We start from the raw sequence: 14,910 nt of genomic DNA, 5'->3' as shown, positions 1-14,910 counted from the left end.
GCCACGCAGCCTCATTTGCAGGCAAAATCCCTGGCCAGTGCCACATTCTCAATGTGGCCAGAGCAGCTTTCTCTGCCTAAAAGGCAGGGAGAGTCGCTTCTGGCTATGCTGCAAATGTGGTGCTGGCCAGGGATTGTGCTGGCAAGCAGGGCCGCGCAGCTTCGTTTGCGAGCAAAACCAGCACCGTGTTCACAGTATGGCTGGGAGCAACTCTCCCTGCATTTTAGGCAAAGAGAGCTGCTCCAGCCATGCTGTGAATGTGGCGCTGGCCGGTGGATTTGGATTGCAAACAGGGCTACAGAACCGCATTTGCAAGCAAGCCCCACCCCCTGTTTCTGATGTCACATGCAGGGGGTGGGGCTTAGCACCTGACATCAGATGCAGGTGCAGGGCTAGGTGACCACGGTGGACCCAGGCTGCCACTGGCCTCCCTCCACCCCTGCTAGGGGTCACACCAAGTACTCAGGATAATCCAGAGGGAGATGCACACCAGTGGAAGTAAACCTTGATACTGAGGCAAGTATACTCTATCCAGGATGTCCCTTTATAATTCCTGTTCCAGAGGACTGGCCAATGAGTGAAAGGCTGGGGTGGGGCCTGCTCCAAGCTGAAAAACCTTAGAATCTGTCTGCAGGGAGCCTTGGCTGCCACATGAGGGCAGCAGTGTGCAGATCCGAGAAGCAGGTACAACATGACACCCTGTCCTTTCCTTTCTCCTTCTTGTCCTACTCCCCACACCACTGTTAAAATTTAGATGAGAAAGGAAGGTGCATTTTCCATTTCTGAAATTCTACAAAGCACCATGCACATTGGCTATGGATAATATTAATAATACTATTAATCATAGTAAGATCTCAACAATGATTGCATATTTTTGATGCGAACTTTTCCCTCAAACTATTCCTTACTTTACAAAACCAAAATAAAGTTCAGAACAAATGCTATAAATTCACACAAAGCACACCCTCTGAAAAGGGGACATTCACTAGATTCTTGCTGATTCCTCAGTTCTCTCAATCAATGTCATATTACTGAGCCAGAAGGAAGTAAGATTTAGTAATGGATGCAAGGAGAAGATGTAGGGAGGTAGGGTGAAGAAAATAAGGACAAATCTGTCTTGGAACTACAAGCCTAGAGTGCTCTTAAAGGCCTTTTATATTGAATAAGAACAAATATATTAGTACAGTCACAAAAGAACTGGCTGCCTGTTTCCTCTAGTATCTCTCAATATAATAGCCGGTTCTTAATGTTCTATCTCTTTGTCACATGCTTTGCAAAGCAGTGGAACCCAGGAAAGTACTATGACTATAGGGGTACAGGTGAAGCAAATAGAAGCAGAACAATTCCTTTGTAGAGTGCTAAGGGGGAAGGTGCCACCACTTTCAGGAGAACACACCAGCATGACTAACAAGTAGAGTCAGGGAAGCTACAAAAGGGAAGAAGACTTCCTTCCGAAAATGGAAGTCTGAGGAGCAGATAGCTAGGAGTGTCAAGGGGGATAACAAAAACTTCTTTAAATATATCAATGCAGAAAACCTGCTAGGGAGGTGGTCAGACCCTTAGATGATGAAGGTGTGAAAGGGATTATTAAGGAGGATAAGGAGATTGCAGAGAAGCTGAATAAGTTCTTTGCATCTGTCTTCATGGCGGAGGATAATGACCATATACCCACTCCAGAACTATACCTGAGGACTGGAAAGTAGCTAATGTAACTCCGGTTTTCAAAAAGGGATCCGGGGAGATCCCAAAAACTATAGGCTAGTTCTGTACTGGGTAAATTGATGGAAAGCATACTTAAGGACAAATTGTTAAAGAACAGTCCTTGCTGAAGGAGGACCAGCATGAATTCTGCAAGGGCAAGCCTTGCCTCATTACCCTGTTGGAGTTCTTTGAGAGTATCAACAGGCATGTGGATAAAGGTGATCCAGTTGACATAGTATACTTGGACTTCCAAAAAGCTTTGGACAAAGTTCCCCACCAAAGGCTCTTGAATAAATTTAGCAGTCATGGGACAAGGTGACAGGATCATTTGTGGATTGGTAACTGGTTGGGGAACAGGAAACAGAAGGTAGGAATAAATTGACAGTTTTCACAATGGAAGTAAGTAAAAAGTGGGGTCCCCCAGGGATCTGTACTGGGACAAGTGCTTTTTAACTTGTTCATAAATGATCTAAAAGTTAGGGTAAGCAGCAAAGTGGCCAAATTTGCAGGTAGTGGTGTGCACGGAACCGTCTGGCCTGGTTCAGTTCGAGGCCAGACCGGCCTCAAACAGAACTGGGCCAGTTCGGTCCAGCCCCCATTGAACCCCCCCTGGTCTGGTCTGGTCCCGGACATTTTTTTTTTAAAATTAAAATAGAAAAGTAACTATCTGTAGCCCCTTAGGGGGGCTTGCTGTAGCCGCGGTGTGTGTGTGTCCCCGTGCAGGTTCTCTCTTCCCCCGCCGGCCTCCCTTATCACCACCGCAGCTGGGTAAACATAGTCTTTTGGGCCTCCGTAAAAGCGAGTGGGCAGCATTTTGGCCACTGCTGCGCATGCGTAAATGCCCTCTGCATTTGGATTTTAATTTTTTTTTAAAAGTTCGTGGACCTGCCAGACCAGACCCGGCGGTCCGGTTCTGGTCCAGACAGAACCGGGAGTGGGGGTTCTGTTTGATCACAAACCCATGAACGCCCGGACCGGTCCATCGGACCGCGGACAGTTCTGCACATCCCTATTTGCAGATGACAATAAACTTTTTAGAGTAATAAAATCCAAAAAAGACTGTGAGGAGCTCCAAAAGGATCTCTCCAAACTGGGTGAGTGGATGACACAAATGGCACTTTCAGTTCAATGTAAGCAAGTGTAAAATGATGCATATTGGTGCAAAAAAACCCAACTTCACATATACATTGATGAGGTCTGAGTTGTTGGTGGCTGACCAGGAGAGAGAGCTTAAGGTCATGGTGTACAGTTCACTGAAAGTGTTGATTCAGTGTGTGGCATCTGTGATGAAGTCAAATTCCATGCAGCTGTGATAAAATCAAATTCCATAAAGTCAAATCATTAGGAAGGGGATTGAAAATACAAATGCTAACATTATAATGCTTGTATACAAATCTATGGTGTAGCCTCATTTGGAGTACTGTGTACAGTTCTGGTTACCATATCTTAAGAAGGACATTGTAGAACTAGAAAAGGTTCAGAAGAGGGCAGCCAAGATGATCAAGGGCTTGGAGCACCTTTCTTATGAGGCAAGGCTACAGCATCTGGAGCTTTTTAGTTTGGAAAAACAGGTGACTATGGGGAGACATGATAGAGGTGTATGCAATTATGCATGGAGTAGAGAGTAGACAGAGTGAAATTTTTCTCCCTCTCTCACAACACTAGAACCAGGGGCCCTCCCATGAAACTTAAGGCCTGGAGATTTGGAATTTGTGGAATTATCTGCCATGGGATGTGGTGATGGCCTCTAGCTTGGATAGTTATAAAAGGGGTTATACAAATTTATGGAGGACAGGTCTAACAATGGCTATTAGTCTGGTGGCTATAGGTTGCCTTCGGCCTCACAGGCAATATGCCTCTAAATATCAGTTGCAGGGAGCAACAGCAAGAAAGAGGGCATGCCCTCACCTCTGGCCTATGGGCTTATCAGAGGCATCTGGTGGGCCACTGTGTGAAACAGGATGCTGGACTAGATAGGCCTTGGGCCTGATGCAGCAGGGCTATTTTATGTTCGTAAAGGAAATGAAAATGTAATAAAAATGGAAGCCTCAGATTGGCATAAATCATGATGACTATACCCCATTAGTTTATTGTTCATTTTCTATTTATTTTATTTTAATGCTCCTATTATATTTTGTAGTCCAGTGTTACAAGTTCAATTGTGATTTGTGAAGCTTCTCCCAATCTAACCTAGAGGAGAGTATTTGTTTGCTAGCCTTCACATTTCCTATCTTAAGAACATAAGGACAGCCCTGCTGGATCATGCCCAAGATCCATCTAGCCCAGCATCCTGTTTCACACAGTGGCCCACCAGATGTTGCTGGAAGCCTACAGGCAAGAGTTGAGGGCATGCCCTCTCACCTGCTGTTACTCCCTTGCAACTGGTACTCAGAGGCATCCTGCCTTTGAGGCTGGAGGTGGCCTATAGACCTCTGACTAGTAGCTGTTGATAGACCTCTCCTCCATGAAGTTATCCAAAGCCCTCTTAAAGCCATCCAAGTTGTTGGCTGTCACCACATCTTGTGGCAGAGAATTCCACAAGTTGATTATGCATTGTGTGAAAAAGTACTTTCATTCGTTGGTCCTAAATTTCCTGGCAATCAATTTTCTGGCAATCTTCTAGTTCACTCAAGGAGTCTAAACTAATCTTCTGTTCTCTTTGCAATGGGGCCTTTCAAATGACCATATGGGACTGGGTTGGAGGGAATAAGAGCTCCTAACCTATCTTCTCCACATGAATGGAACATCTGTTTGGATTTGCAAACTCACACAATACACCTTCAGAGCAGCTCTGGCATCCATTGCTCATACTGGGAGCTTTAAGCTCCGCCCCACCATGGAATGTTCTCCAACAGCCCCTCTGCCTTCCCAGCATGCTTTGCACTGGCAGCAGAAGGGGAAAGCCTCATTACATCATAGGTGCCCTCTGATGTGCCACTAAGGAGCATGAGGTGAACCCAGCTCTGCAGACACTACAGAGACTGTGCCTTACAGAGTGGCACTTCCATGGCTGAAGCCCCTGTAATCACAGCTTTCTACTGCTGCAATGGTTGCTATGCTCCAAAAGCTGTGTAGGAGAGATGAATGGATCCACATGACCAAAAGAGCAAGGAAGGACTGCTCTCTTTTCCTCCTACCTTGGTTTAGACCAGGGTACAAAATTTGTGTTGTCCTACTTTGAAGAACCTCACTGGAGGGATTCTGGTAAGTTCACATGACCATGGATACCTTCTCCTACCCTGTATTTGATGGTCATGTGAATTAGAGGGTTGTACAGAACTGGTTCTATTCTAACCTGGTTTGAATAGAACCTACCCGGTTTAACCAGTCCGGGGAGGAGGAACGGTTCTGTCACCCCCTCAGATTACAGGTGCCCTTTCACCCGCCCAATTCGGACTGTTTATTAGGTAGGCAGGCCCCCTCCCACTTGCTTGTAAAGGGGAATCCTCACTGGATTCCCCTTTACAGGCATGCTGCTCGAACCGCCAAACTGGTTCCAAACCAGTTTGGCCAGTTTAATGTTCGGGCCAAACCAGGGGCCAGTTTGATTTGAACTGGCTGGCAGGCTAGTTCGAGTTCAGCTCAAACCCAAACCAAACTGCCGGAATAGGTTTATGCACACCCCTAGTGAATGAGCCCAATATCTTCTAGTCCAGCCAAGGATTTGTATTCACTCATACCTGCATGAACATAACCAAGCAAGTGCAACCTTTGAGCAGCTTCTTTCTGGCTTGGACTTCTATTGCTGGTTGAGACGAGAAAGCTAACCGTTCTCTCCAGCTTTACTCAGTTAGTTTGGATTTGCTGTGTTAGTTTGATAACTCATGTCTTGATAGTAGTGGTTAGAAAGTTGGATTAGGACCAGGAAGTCCCAAGTTAGAATCCCCATTCAACCATGGAACTCACTGGTTGACTCTGGGCCAGTCATGTATCTCTCAGCCTAACCTACCCCACAGGGTTGTTGTGAGGATAAAAATAAGCATGTATTTTTACATGCACCTCGGAGGAAGAGCGGGATATAAATGTAATAAACAAACAAACAAACAAATAAATAAAGTAAACCTAGAAGTTAGCCTCTTCTCACAGATAGAAGCCCTTTAAGATTTTTATCAATGTAGTGAAGCAAATTTCTTTTTAAATGAAATTTAAAATTGCAGTTGGTGCTGAGATCATATATATTTTGTGAGAGTATTTGGGTGCCTGTCTCAGGACTTATGGCATTTTGACTTGTAGAAAGTGCCTCAGCTTTATTATTAGGACATGACATGTAAATTCAGCCAGACAAGCAATATTGGGTTTTATCCTAGTCTAGGAAGAGGGGCACAGCAGTTTGTTTCTGTAGCCATAGTTTATATGCAGAAGCGGTAGTTGGTGCCTTGAATCTTCAGAGAGAGAGCGAGAGCAAAAAAAGCAATCCTAGATAGGACCTTGAGGGTGAATTATGGATCCATTCTTCGGCTTATTAAATTGGTGTCTGTTCTGGTTTGGCACCTGGTACCATTTTGTTGCTTTCTGTCCGTGTGTGTGTGCACATTTTTATAGGGTGAATGAGCACTTTAGCAACTTAGAGTTTATTGTTCGGTATAGACAGTAGCCATCAGTTCTAACGTCATCCAACACACCTGCCACACACTTCCACAAAATGTAGGCCTTCCCCTAACTACCCATCTCTCAAGGGTGTAAAACAGAATTATTGATTCAGTGCTAACAAGGAAAAGGAAAGAGATTTCTCTAGTTGCCTTATTGGACTTTATCCACGATTTGCCGAGATAATATTTTTAGAACGAGCCCTTTTTGTATAGTAGCCTGGCAGAGCTTCATTTATGAAAACCAGCTGGATATTTTAATCAGGGATAAGCCAGAAATGCTCATCAGTGTTTGAAACACTTTTAGCAGTGCTGAAAAATGCCTCCCCCATTTGCCAATTCTTGGTACTGTACTCCTGGTGAAAAGGTACAACTATTAGTTTAAATTGCCCTCCCCTGCCTTTGCTCTCTTTTCCCTTAGACCAGTCATTTTTAATTTTGTGCACCCCTGAACCCTCCCATCTGGTTCAGCTCGGGTTCAAGCTGGTCCAGAGTTCAATTTAAACAAACAAACAAACAAACAAACAAACAAACAAACAAACAAACAAACAAACTCACCACCAGGTGCAGGTTAACTCTGCTGCCTCTGGGAGTGCCACCGCACCCACGTGGGGGTATCTCTAGTGCTTTCCACCCCTGCCGGCCTCTCCCCGGTCTTTATAGGGCTGGTTTGGCCCACTTTCGGGCCTCTCTGGCCACCTCCTGGCTCACTGAGGTCATTTTGAAGGCCACCATGCATGTGTATAAACTATTTGCATGCCCAGGATGACCTGGGCATGCAAATAGCTTATATGCATTTTCAGCGGCCTTCAAAATGGCCGCCACGAGCTGCATTTTATTAATAGTGTAGTTGCAATTACAATTTTCCTCATGCTTTTATTAAATGCTGTAGTTGCCGTTTGGGAGATAATGTAAAGTCAATTACTAGTTTAGCAGTGACACACACAGAGAGAAAAAGAGGTAAAGGGGAAGAATGGAACCTTGGAGGTTTCATGCCCTATTTCTTCTCAAGATGTATTAACATATTTTACTAGCTAACACCCAGGGACAGATTAACCATAGACAGTTTCTGAACATCTGAGTAGTGCCATCTATTATGAAGACTTCCATCAGGCATGCTGTTTCTTTAACAAGAAAATTCAGGGACAGTAGTTTTACTGGCCAATGATTCTTTAACAAGAGAATTCAGGGACAATACTTTTACCATGTTACGTTGCCTGTTAGATTAATTTCTTTGTATCTTCTTTTGAGGAGGAGCCATCGCTCCATGTAAGGCACATACCTTGCATGCAGAAGATCCCAGGTTCAATCCCTGGCATCTCCACAAACAAACAAACAAACAAACTCTGCTGGAGAGACAGAGCAGACAATACTGGACTAGGTTGATCAATGGTCTGACTCAATCTAAGTCTGCATCATATGATGCATAGTTCCATCCTCAGAGGAAGGAGATGAAATCTGGAGATCCTAAATGTTCACTCTAAAGACATGTTATGAAAACATTCCCAAGGCAAAGTATGGATGCTGATTTACCAGGGATGGGTACCTGAACATTTGGGCTGTCCCTGGTAAATTGAGACAGTTGGAACATATCTGTTTTGTGCTTCTACAGTATGACTAAGATGATATGGCAGGTGGATGACTGACGACAGTTAGGTGTGAAAGCAGAGGCATTCAGGCTGCCAAACAGCATTTCCAGTGTGAAAGTGCTCTTTGCCCTTTCTTATTTCTTTTGAAATATATAAGTTATTAGATAGGAAGCCCACAATGCAAGCTCACATCAAACTTGCCTGTCTTGCAATGAGGGGCCGGGTGCTAGCTGGAGGTCAATTCAAATAGAGACATATTTTTATCTAAAAAGTAATACACATCTTCTTAGGTTATGCGTTAGATATTTGTAAAGCCTAGTTCTGCTAAATTAAGCTGAAGTGGATCTTTTAAGGTTAGTAATCCAAAGGGAAAAGGCTTACCATAGAGTAGTTATTAATTACCATTTATTCATAAGGGTTCTTGTGTCAGCCAGAACAAGTAGCCAGGCCTTAGGTAGGGGATCCATCATGGCAACTGTATTTGAGACGGGGGTTGGGGCAGATAATGGAGATTCAAAATATGTTCCAGGAATGTAATCTGGAATGTAATCTCTTTATTTGCAAACCCTTTCTGATCATTTAAAAATGTGGTATCTATGAGCAGTAACAACAAATGTATGTTGTGTATTATAATAAACGATGGTTTAAACTGTACTTCCTAAATGGAACCCGGATTATGCTACTCTCAGGTAAAGGTAAAGTGTGCCATCGAGTCTGTGCTAGGCGACCACAGAGCCCTGTGGTTGTCTTTGGTAGAATACAGGAGGGGTTTACCATTGCTATCTCCCACACAGTATGAGATGATGCATTTTAGCATCTTCCTCTATCACTGCTGCCTGATATAGGTGTTTCATATAGTCTGGGAAACATACCAGCGGGGATTCGAACTGGCAACCTCTAGCTTGTTAGTCAAGTAATTTCCAGCTGTGCAATTAGGTAGTATGGAAAAAAACCCACTCCCATTCCTGGCAGCCTTCACTGACATGAACCCCATGGAAGTGCATCCCCACAGGTCTCCCTACAACATATAGGTCTGCCAAAGCCACTTGTCATCTTTTTTTCTAGTGTATAGGGAAAGTGCAGGAATTTCACTGTAATGCTTTTACTAGAAATCAAAGTTGTAATTAAAAGCTGCAAATGGATAATCCTACCCAGAGTTCTCGAGCTGCTCATCAAAATTCTGCAAGATTCAAATTACAAGAGCTCTTTATCAGTTCCTAAATTGCTCATAACCCCTCACCTCATAGCCTGAGGCTGTACAATGTAAAGCAGGGAGAGAAAATTCTCAGTACATTTCCGTGTTCTTATAAGGTATGTATAATAACAGAGGAGTGAGCAATCTTTCTGTAAGAATATGCATTTTGTCTTGATGACTAGGGGCAGATGAAGAATATTATGGCTATGAATTTAAAACACACACACACACTGAAACATGTGGTGCTTAGATTACTAAGTGCTTTGGGGGAAAGCTTGGAGGTAGGGTTGCTTGGTGACAGGGCCATTCATTTATTTTCAAAAAATAGAAGGTGCCATGGCAGAGAAAAATAGTCATCTATCTTCTGCTCTGTTCCAGGATCGCTGCCCTGAATATCAGGCCAGGAGGAGAGAGTAGACAAGGGCCACCATCCTAAACACATGCCCATGTTTGTAAAACAATATCTATGCTGAAGGTCTGGGCTCTTTCGTTTTTGCACGTGTTCCTTATATAAAGGTGAGGAGGATCTTTGTTTCCTGATCCCAGTGTATAAACACGGGACACAATTCACCAGGCAGTGAATTGCCTTCCAGGATGGGAGAGGAATCTAGGTTTGACAACCAACAAGGGGAGGGGAAGATGGCCTAGTTGTTTTGTTTTATTGCTTTGGGAGCAGCTGCCTGACAAGCAAAAGGCAAAGTCTTTTCTTCTCCCCTCAGCTGAAGGCACAGGTTTGGGGCTAGACTTTGCTTCCAGGCTTCTCTAAGACTAGTGGCAGCACCTGAAACAATATATTTGGGAGGGGCACAGAAGGGGCAAAGTGCATTTCTGGGAGGGGGCACTTGGTTCCACATGTTAGATTTCTGAAAGATAAACAACTGTATATTTCACATCAACACTCTGATCACATTTTCTCTGTAGTAAGTCCTCTTCCTTTTGACTGAATTAACTTTCAAGTAAGCAATCATGCTTACACTTCATGAATGAACAGTTAGAGAATCGGTTGGAGGTCTTGGCTTGAGAATGCTTATTTTTATTTATTGTTCAGTTTGTATACCGCCTTTCATAAGGCATCCCAAGGTGTTTCTATTTTGAATCTGCCAGGTTGATGTTAGATAAGGTTTGTTCAGAGTTCATACAGTATGACACTGTTCTCACATGAGGTCACTCCCACCTGCCTCCTCCCAGACAACCAGAGGCCCTTTCTACCCCTGCTAAACACGTGCCCAGACTACTGGAATGGTGGCAATCCACAGAGGGGCAATCTGGAGGAGGAAGTCCTCTGGAATCCCCCAGTGCACTTCACAAAGAGCATGGTGCATGGCGGCGGCGGGGGAATACTGAGCTGCTGGACACACTTTCTAACCAGCTCTATGGGAGCTTGGGATGCAGTCAGCCTGGGCTGCCACATGAGCCAGGAGTGAGGGAGAAGGCACACATGTGACCTCCTCTCTGACCTTTAGCCCACATTTAGAACACAGGCTACCCGGCCGAGGAGTGCCAGGATTGGGAGTGATCCCAGTAGTTCTCTCAAGCAGCTCTACCAGGTAGAGCTGGTCATGAGAACGACCTCTATATTTATAATAAGAAATGACATCAGAAGGATATCTATCACATACATTGTATTACATCACTGTTATCTATGTTGAGACAAATGTTCAATGAATGGTTATTAAGAAAATATTAAAAGTAGATGGTTGAGTCCAGAATGATAACATCTAACAATGCCAATGCTGTAATCCTCAAATAATTTCTATACTCCACACAACACCCCAAACTACTGGGCTTTACACAAACCATTGGGCTCCACTCCCCAAGTAACTCTGGGCTCTCTTTGTTCCTGCCCAAATACCAGTATTATTGTTCCAGGAACAACATTATTGTTCATTAATGGCATCATCAATATTAGTCCAGTCCCTGTCTCACAGCAACCTGAACTCTGTAATGTCTTTCACAACCTCCCAGCTAGTTTGCAGTAGGTCCAGGCAGTTATATCTTTATAGTTCCCTATGGGGGAACTCTAATGAATACAGTGAGTAGGGATAATACAGACAGCCATGCACCACATAGTAACTGTGGTTACTATGGCTGCCTTCGCACACAATGTCAAACTGCAGGTTGACGAACCTGAGGTCAAGCCTTGAACCCGGGAATCATCCTGCAGAAAATCTTCCAACCTGTGTCAGGCAACCTCTGGTTTCAGGGCAGAGGAGCCCCTCCTTTTACCTCGTCTGGCGAGGCCTCATCCCAGCTAGCTCTGTAATGCTTGTATCACCAGACTGTGGGCAAGGCATCAACATGTCAGCAGGGTGGCAGCCATTGGCCACAATCTTCAATGGGGGTGTGCCCAGTGTGATCATACCTTTTTGGCATGGACCACCCGACCTCAGCAGGGAAAGGGCATTTAAACCCTTTCCCTCACACCACTTGCACCGCTGCCCTTGCAAGAGGCCAACGACCAAACAGTCTTGCACAAGCACGATTGCTAGTAAGGGGGGAATGGAGAGGGGCACTATTTTCCTGTTACTCCAGGAACGGATCGTGATGACTTCCTAGAAGGGAATATGTATGTGGAGGCAGCCAAAGGATCCTGAGGTCAGGTCCACTGTGACAAAGGATGCTCTTGTGATGGCAATCACAAACCAGTCTAGGAACCTTCAACATACTCCTGCCCCTGAATTGGCTTGCCAGCTGGGGATTAGACCTCTCATGAGAGGGACAGTCCACTGGGAAGGACCAGAGGCTCTATGAGCTTCAGGTCTTCATAAGTCTGCACCGTCATGAGTTAGGTCATCCAACTATAGCGTGTCCCACTGATGTCCCCCCACCCCGGTATATCTGTTCAAAAATAGAACTTATGCACATCACCTTCCCCTCTACACTCAACCCCTACAGACTCCCAAGGGGTCCAAACCACTGCTTGTGTCCTGCCATTTCTCTGTGGGCTTAGTCTGGCAAGATTTGTTTGTTTGTTTGCTTGCTTGCTTGCTTGCTTATTTCAGTTCTATACCGCCCAAACTTTCATCTCTGGGTGGTTAACATAAAAACAATTAAAACACATATAAAAGTTTAAACAATGCAACAATTTAAAAACAGCCATAAAATTAGATCAGAGATGGCTTCTAGTTCACATTCAAAATTCCTGGGCTGGGACCAGCATAGCGGTATATGCAAATTGGCCACTGCAGATAATCTCGGTTGAGGAGAGCCCCTTTTAATAGTGCCCCTTCTAGCAAATTACCCTGGCTGCCCGGATGAATTTAATGTTAGTTTTCTTTTATCTGACAGTGATGATAAAAGTTACTTATGCTGTTGCTAAGTTTTGACTTGTTGCCATTAGAATTTGAAGTAAGAGAATATCTGTATAGTTACATTTCATAAGGTTTATGAATACTTGGATTAATTTATTGTTACTATTTGGGCTGTATGTATATATTTTTTTCTTGTCAGAGACCATAAATAAACAGAGCTGAACTTCATAGTTTGGAGAGTGAAATCTTGCTTTTGTGATGAAACCACGGTTTCACGCATTCAGACGACCATGAAACTGAACATCTTCCTCGCTCATCTCCAGTTTGGTGTCTATCTGAAGGCAGCCTATGTCATTCATAGTATTTGAGTAACTGCTTCACAAGCTGGTATTCTGGAATTTCCTGGCAAGCAATGAGGAGAATATTACCACACATCCACAATAAATAAAGGATTTATCCAGATGAACATTTATCAAATGATAACTTACCAAATCATTCCATGCACATCATTGTAAGTCAGTAATTAGTATTTTTCTGTAAGGTGGCGAGGATAATTTGACCACTCTTCTATTTCCCTGAATTTCAGATTAGGTACAGAAATGTGGTAAGATGTGACCACGTTAAACAATAGAAGCCCTATTCACACATTATGTGCAGTAGTCATATGATCTGTGCGCAGTGTACACATTATAACTGATCTGTACACATGTAGTTATTCATGTCATAATCAACCTACATACAGCAGTACACACAATCTACAGTCTGCTTTTTTTGAGGGGTCCAGTCCTTATATTGGCTTATAAAATGAACACATATAGACATTAATGAGAAAATGTATAGGAATTCACAGACACTTGTGTGTGTACATTCACACAATTGTTCAAATCTAGCTTTAATATGGGTTAACAACATTAGTGTGTTTGTGTGAACCCATGCCAAGGTGGGGATCTCAGATTCATCTTGGGCCATACACCTCAGATTCATCTTTGGCCACTTTTAGTTCGATTTATGGTTTTAATTTTAATGTTGGCTTTAAATGATTTTAATGTTTAATTGCTTTTAATTATTTAATTTAATGTTTTAAATTATTTTTATTGTAAACCACCCAGAGATGCAAGTTTTAAGCAGTATAAAAATATGTTAAACAAACACAAGCACATTAATGTTGGTAACCCACATTAAACCTAAATTTGAATGACTGTGTCAATCAGGCCAATGTGTGAAAAGTCTTTAACTGGCATTCCCCAGTGGTTACAGGCAGGATGTGCACGGAACTGCAGCTGGGTGGTTTGAAGGCAGTGGGGGTGCTGCTTTAAGGGTGGGGGAGGGTGCACTTCTGCCGCTTTCCACCCTCCAGCAGTTGTTGCTGTTAAAAGCCTTTGAGGTGGCAGCGTACCTCCCTGCCGCCCCGTTGCCCTCCTAGGCTGGAAGTGACCCGAAGTACCGGGCACGCATGCTCCCATTGTGTGTGTGTGCGTGCACGGCAGACATGCGCATGCACACAAGCGATGGGCGCACGTGCTCCCAGTTCTTCTGGCCACTTCCAGCCAAGGAGGGCAACGGGGAGGCAGGGAGGTACGCTGCTGCCCTGAAGGCTTTTAACAGCAACAAGCGCCAAAGGGGGGAAAGCAGTGGGAGGGTAAGTGCACCCTCTCCCACCCTTAAGAGGCACCCCCCTCCATTGAGCTAAGATCTGGCCCCATGTTCAACCTGGCCCTGTAAAAGGGCCTCTGAACAGGTTCATGCACATCCCTAGTATTTACCTGGAAACAGCAATTTGGAAGCCATGGAAGCCAGATGTCTTGGGAGAGAATTCTTACACTCTTCCATTTCCCTAGATTTCCATTTAGGTGCAAATATATGACGGCATTCCTAATATATGAAAACATGCTGCAGATAATCACCAGGGTTTGTGCCCATTGTGAATTATGTAGCATGATCTCAACAAAAAGACCTTTTATTGTGCAAAGAAAAACTAAAAGTTGGTAAACCTAAAAACATAAGACGTTTCAATGTGACACACCATTCTCAGTTAAGTAAAACAAATGAACAGGGAATGGAAGGAACCTACAAAGAAGGAAAATCAAGGAAGCATTATTTATAATTGAGGCCTGGGCAGCCCAGGCTGACATTAATTATAATGATTTATAATTAATGTCAGGTCTCCATTATTTTTAATTGAGACCTGACATTAATGCTCGGGACGTGCTGACCGATGCCATGAAGTTTATTAGCCTCTGAGAAGAATCAGGTGTTTCACCTCCCTCTCTCCCTGCCATTCATTATCTCTCCACTAGTCAGGGAACTGTGTGTAGTGCTATCATGTCTAAGAAATTTAACAGCTGGGGAACCAAGGTTTTCATCTGTGTGCTCATTTGTTTTACTTAACTGAGGATGGTGTGTCACACCGAAACGTTGTATGATTTTTGTTTACCAACTTTTACTTTTTCTTTGTGCAATAAAAGGTCTTTTTGCTGAGAGTTTGGAGTTAATATATGCATTGCATCGCCAACATATTAACTTATTTAGCATGGCAAATGGTAATTTATGTTCATTTACACTTACTAGTACTCTGTTAAAATAATGAA

The 14,910-nt window shown here is 43.7% G+C and overlaps 1 long non-coding RNA gene across 1 annotated transcript; it reads left to right on the top strand.

Moving 5' to 3' along the window:
• Positions 1-4,611: 4,611 nt before the first annotated feature.
• LOC128350882 (uncharacterized) lies at positions 4,612-12,745 on the top strand. The gene is made up of 3 exons (XR_008319493.1): positions 4,612-4,905; positions 9,450-9,587; positions 12,522-12,745. It is a non-coding gene; the product is annotated as an uncharacterized LOC128350882 (long non-coding RNA).
• The last annotated feature ends 2,165 nt before the right edge of the window (positions 12,746-14,910 follow it).

Source organism: Hemicordylus capensis, chromosome 3 (assembly GCF_027244095.1).
Source record: "Hemicordylus capensis ecotype Gifberg chromosome 3, rHemCap1.1.pri, whole genome shotgun sequence".
In the NCBI taxonomy this organism is placed as follows: domain Eukaryota; kingdom Metazoa; phylum Chordata; class Lepidosauria; order Squamata; family Cordylidae; genus Hemicordylus; species Hemicordylus capensis.
This window is presented reverse-complemented; position numbering and strand designations above follow the sequence as displayed.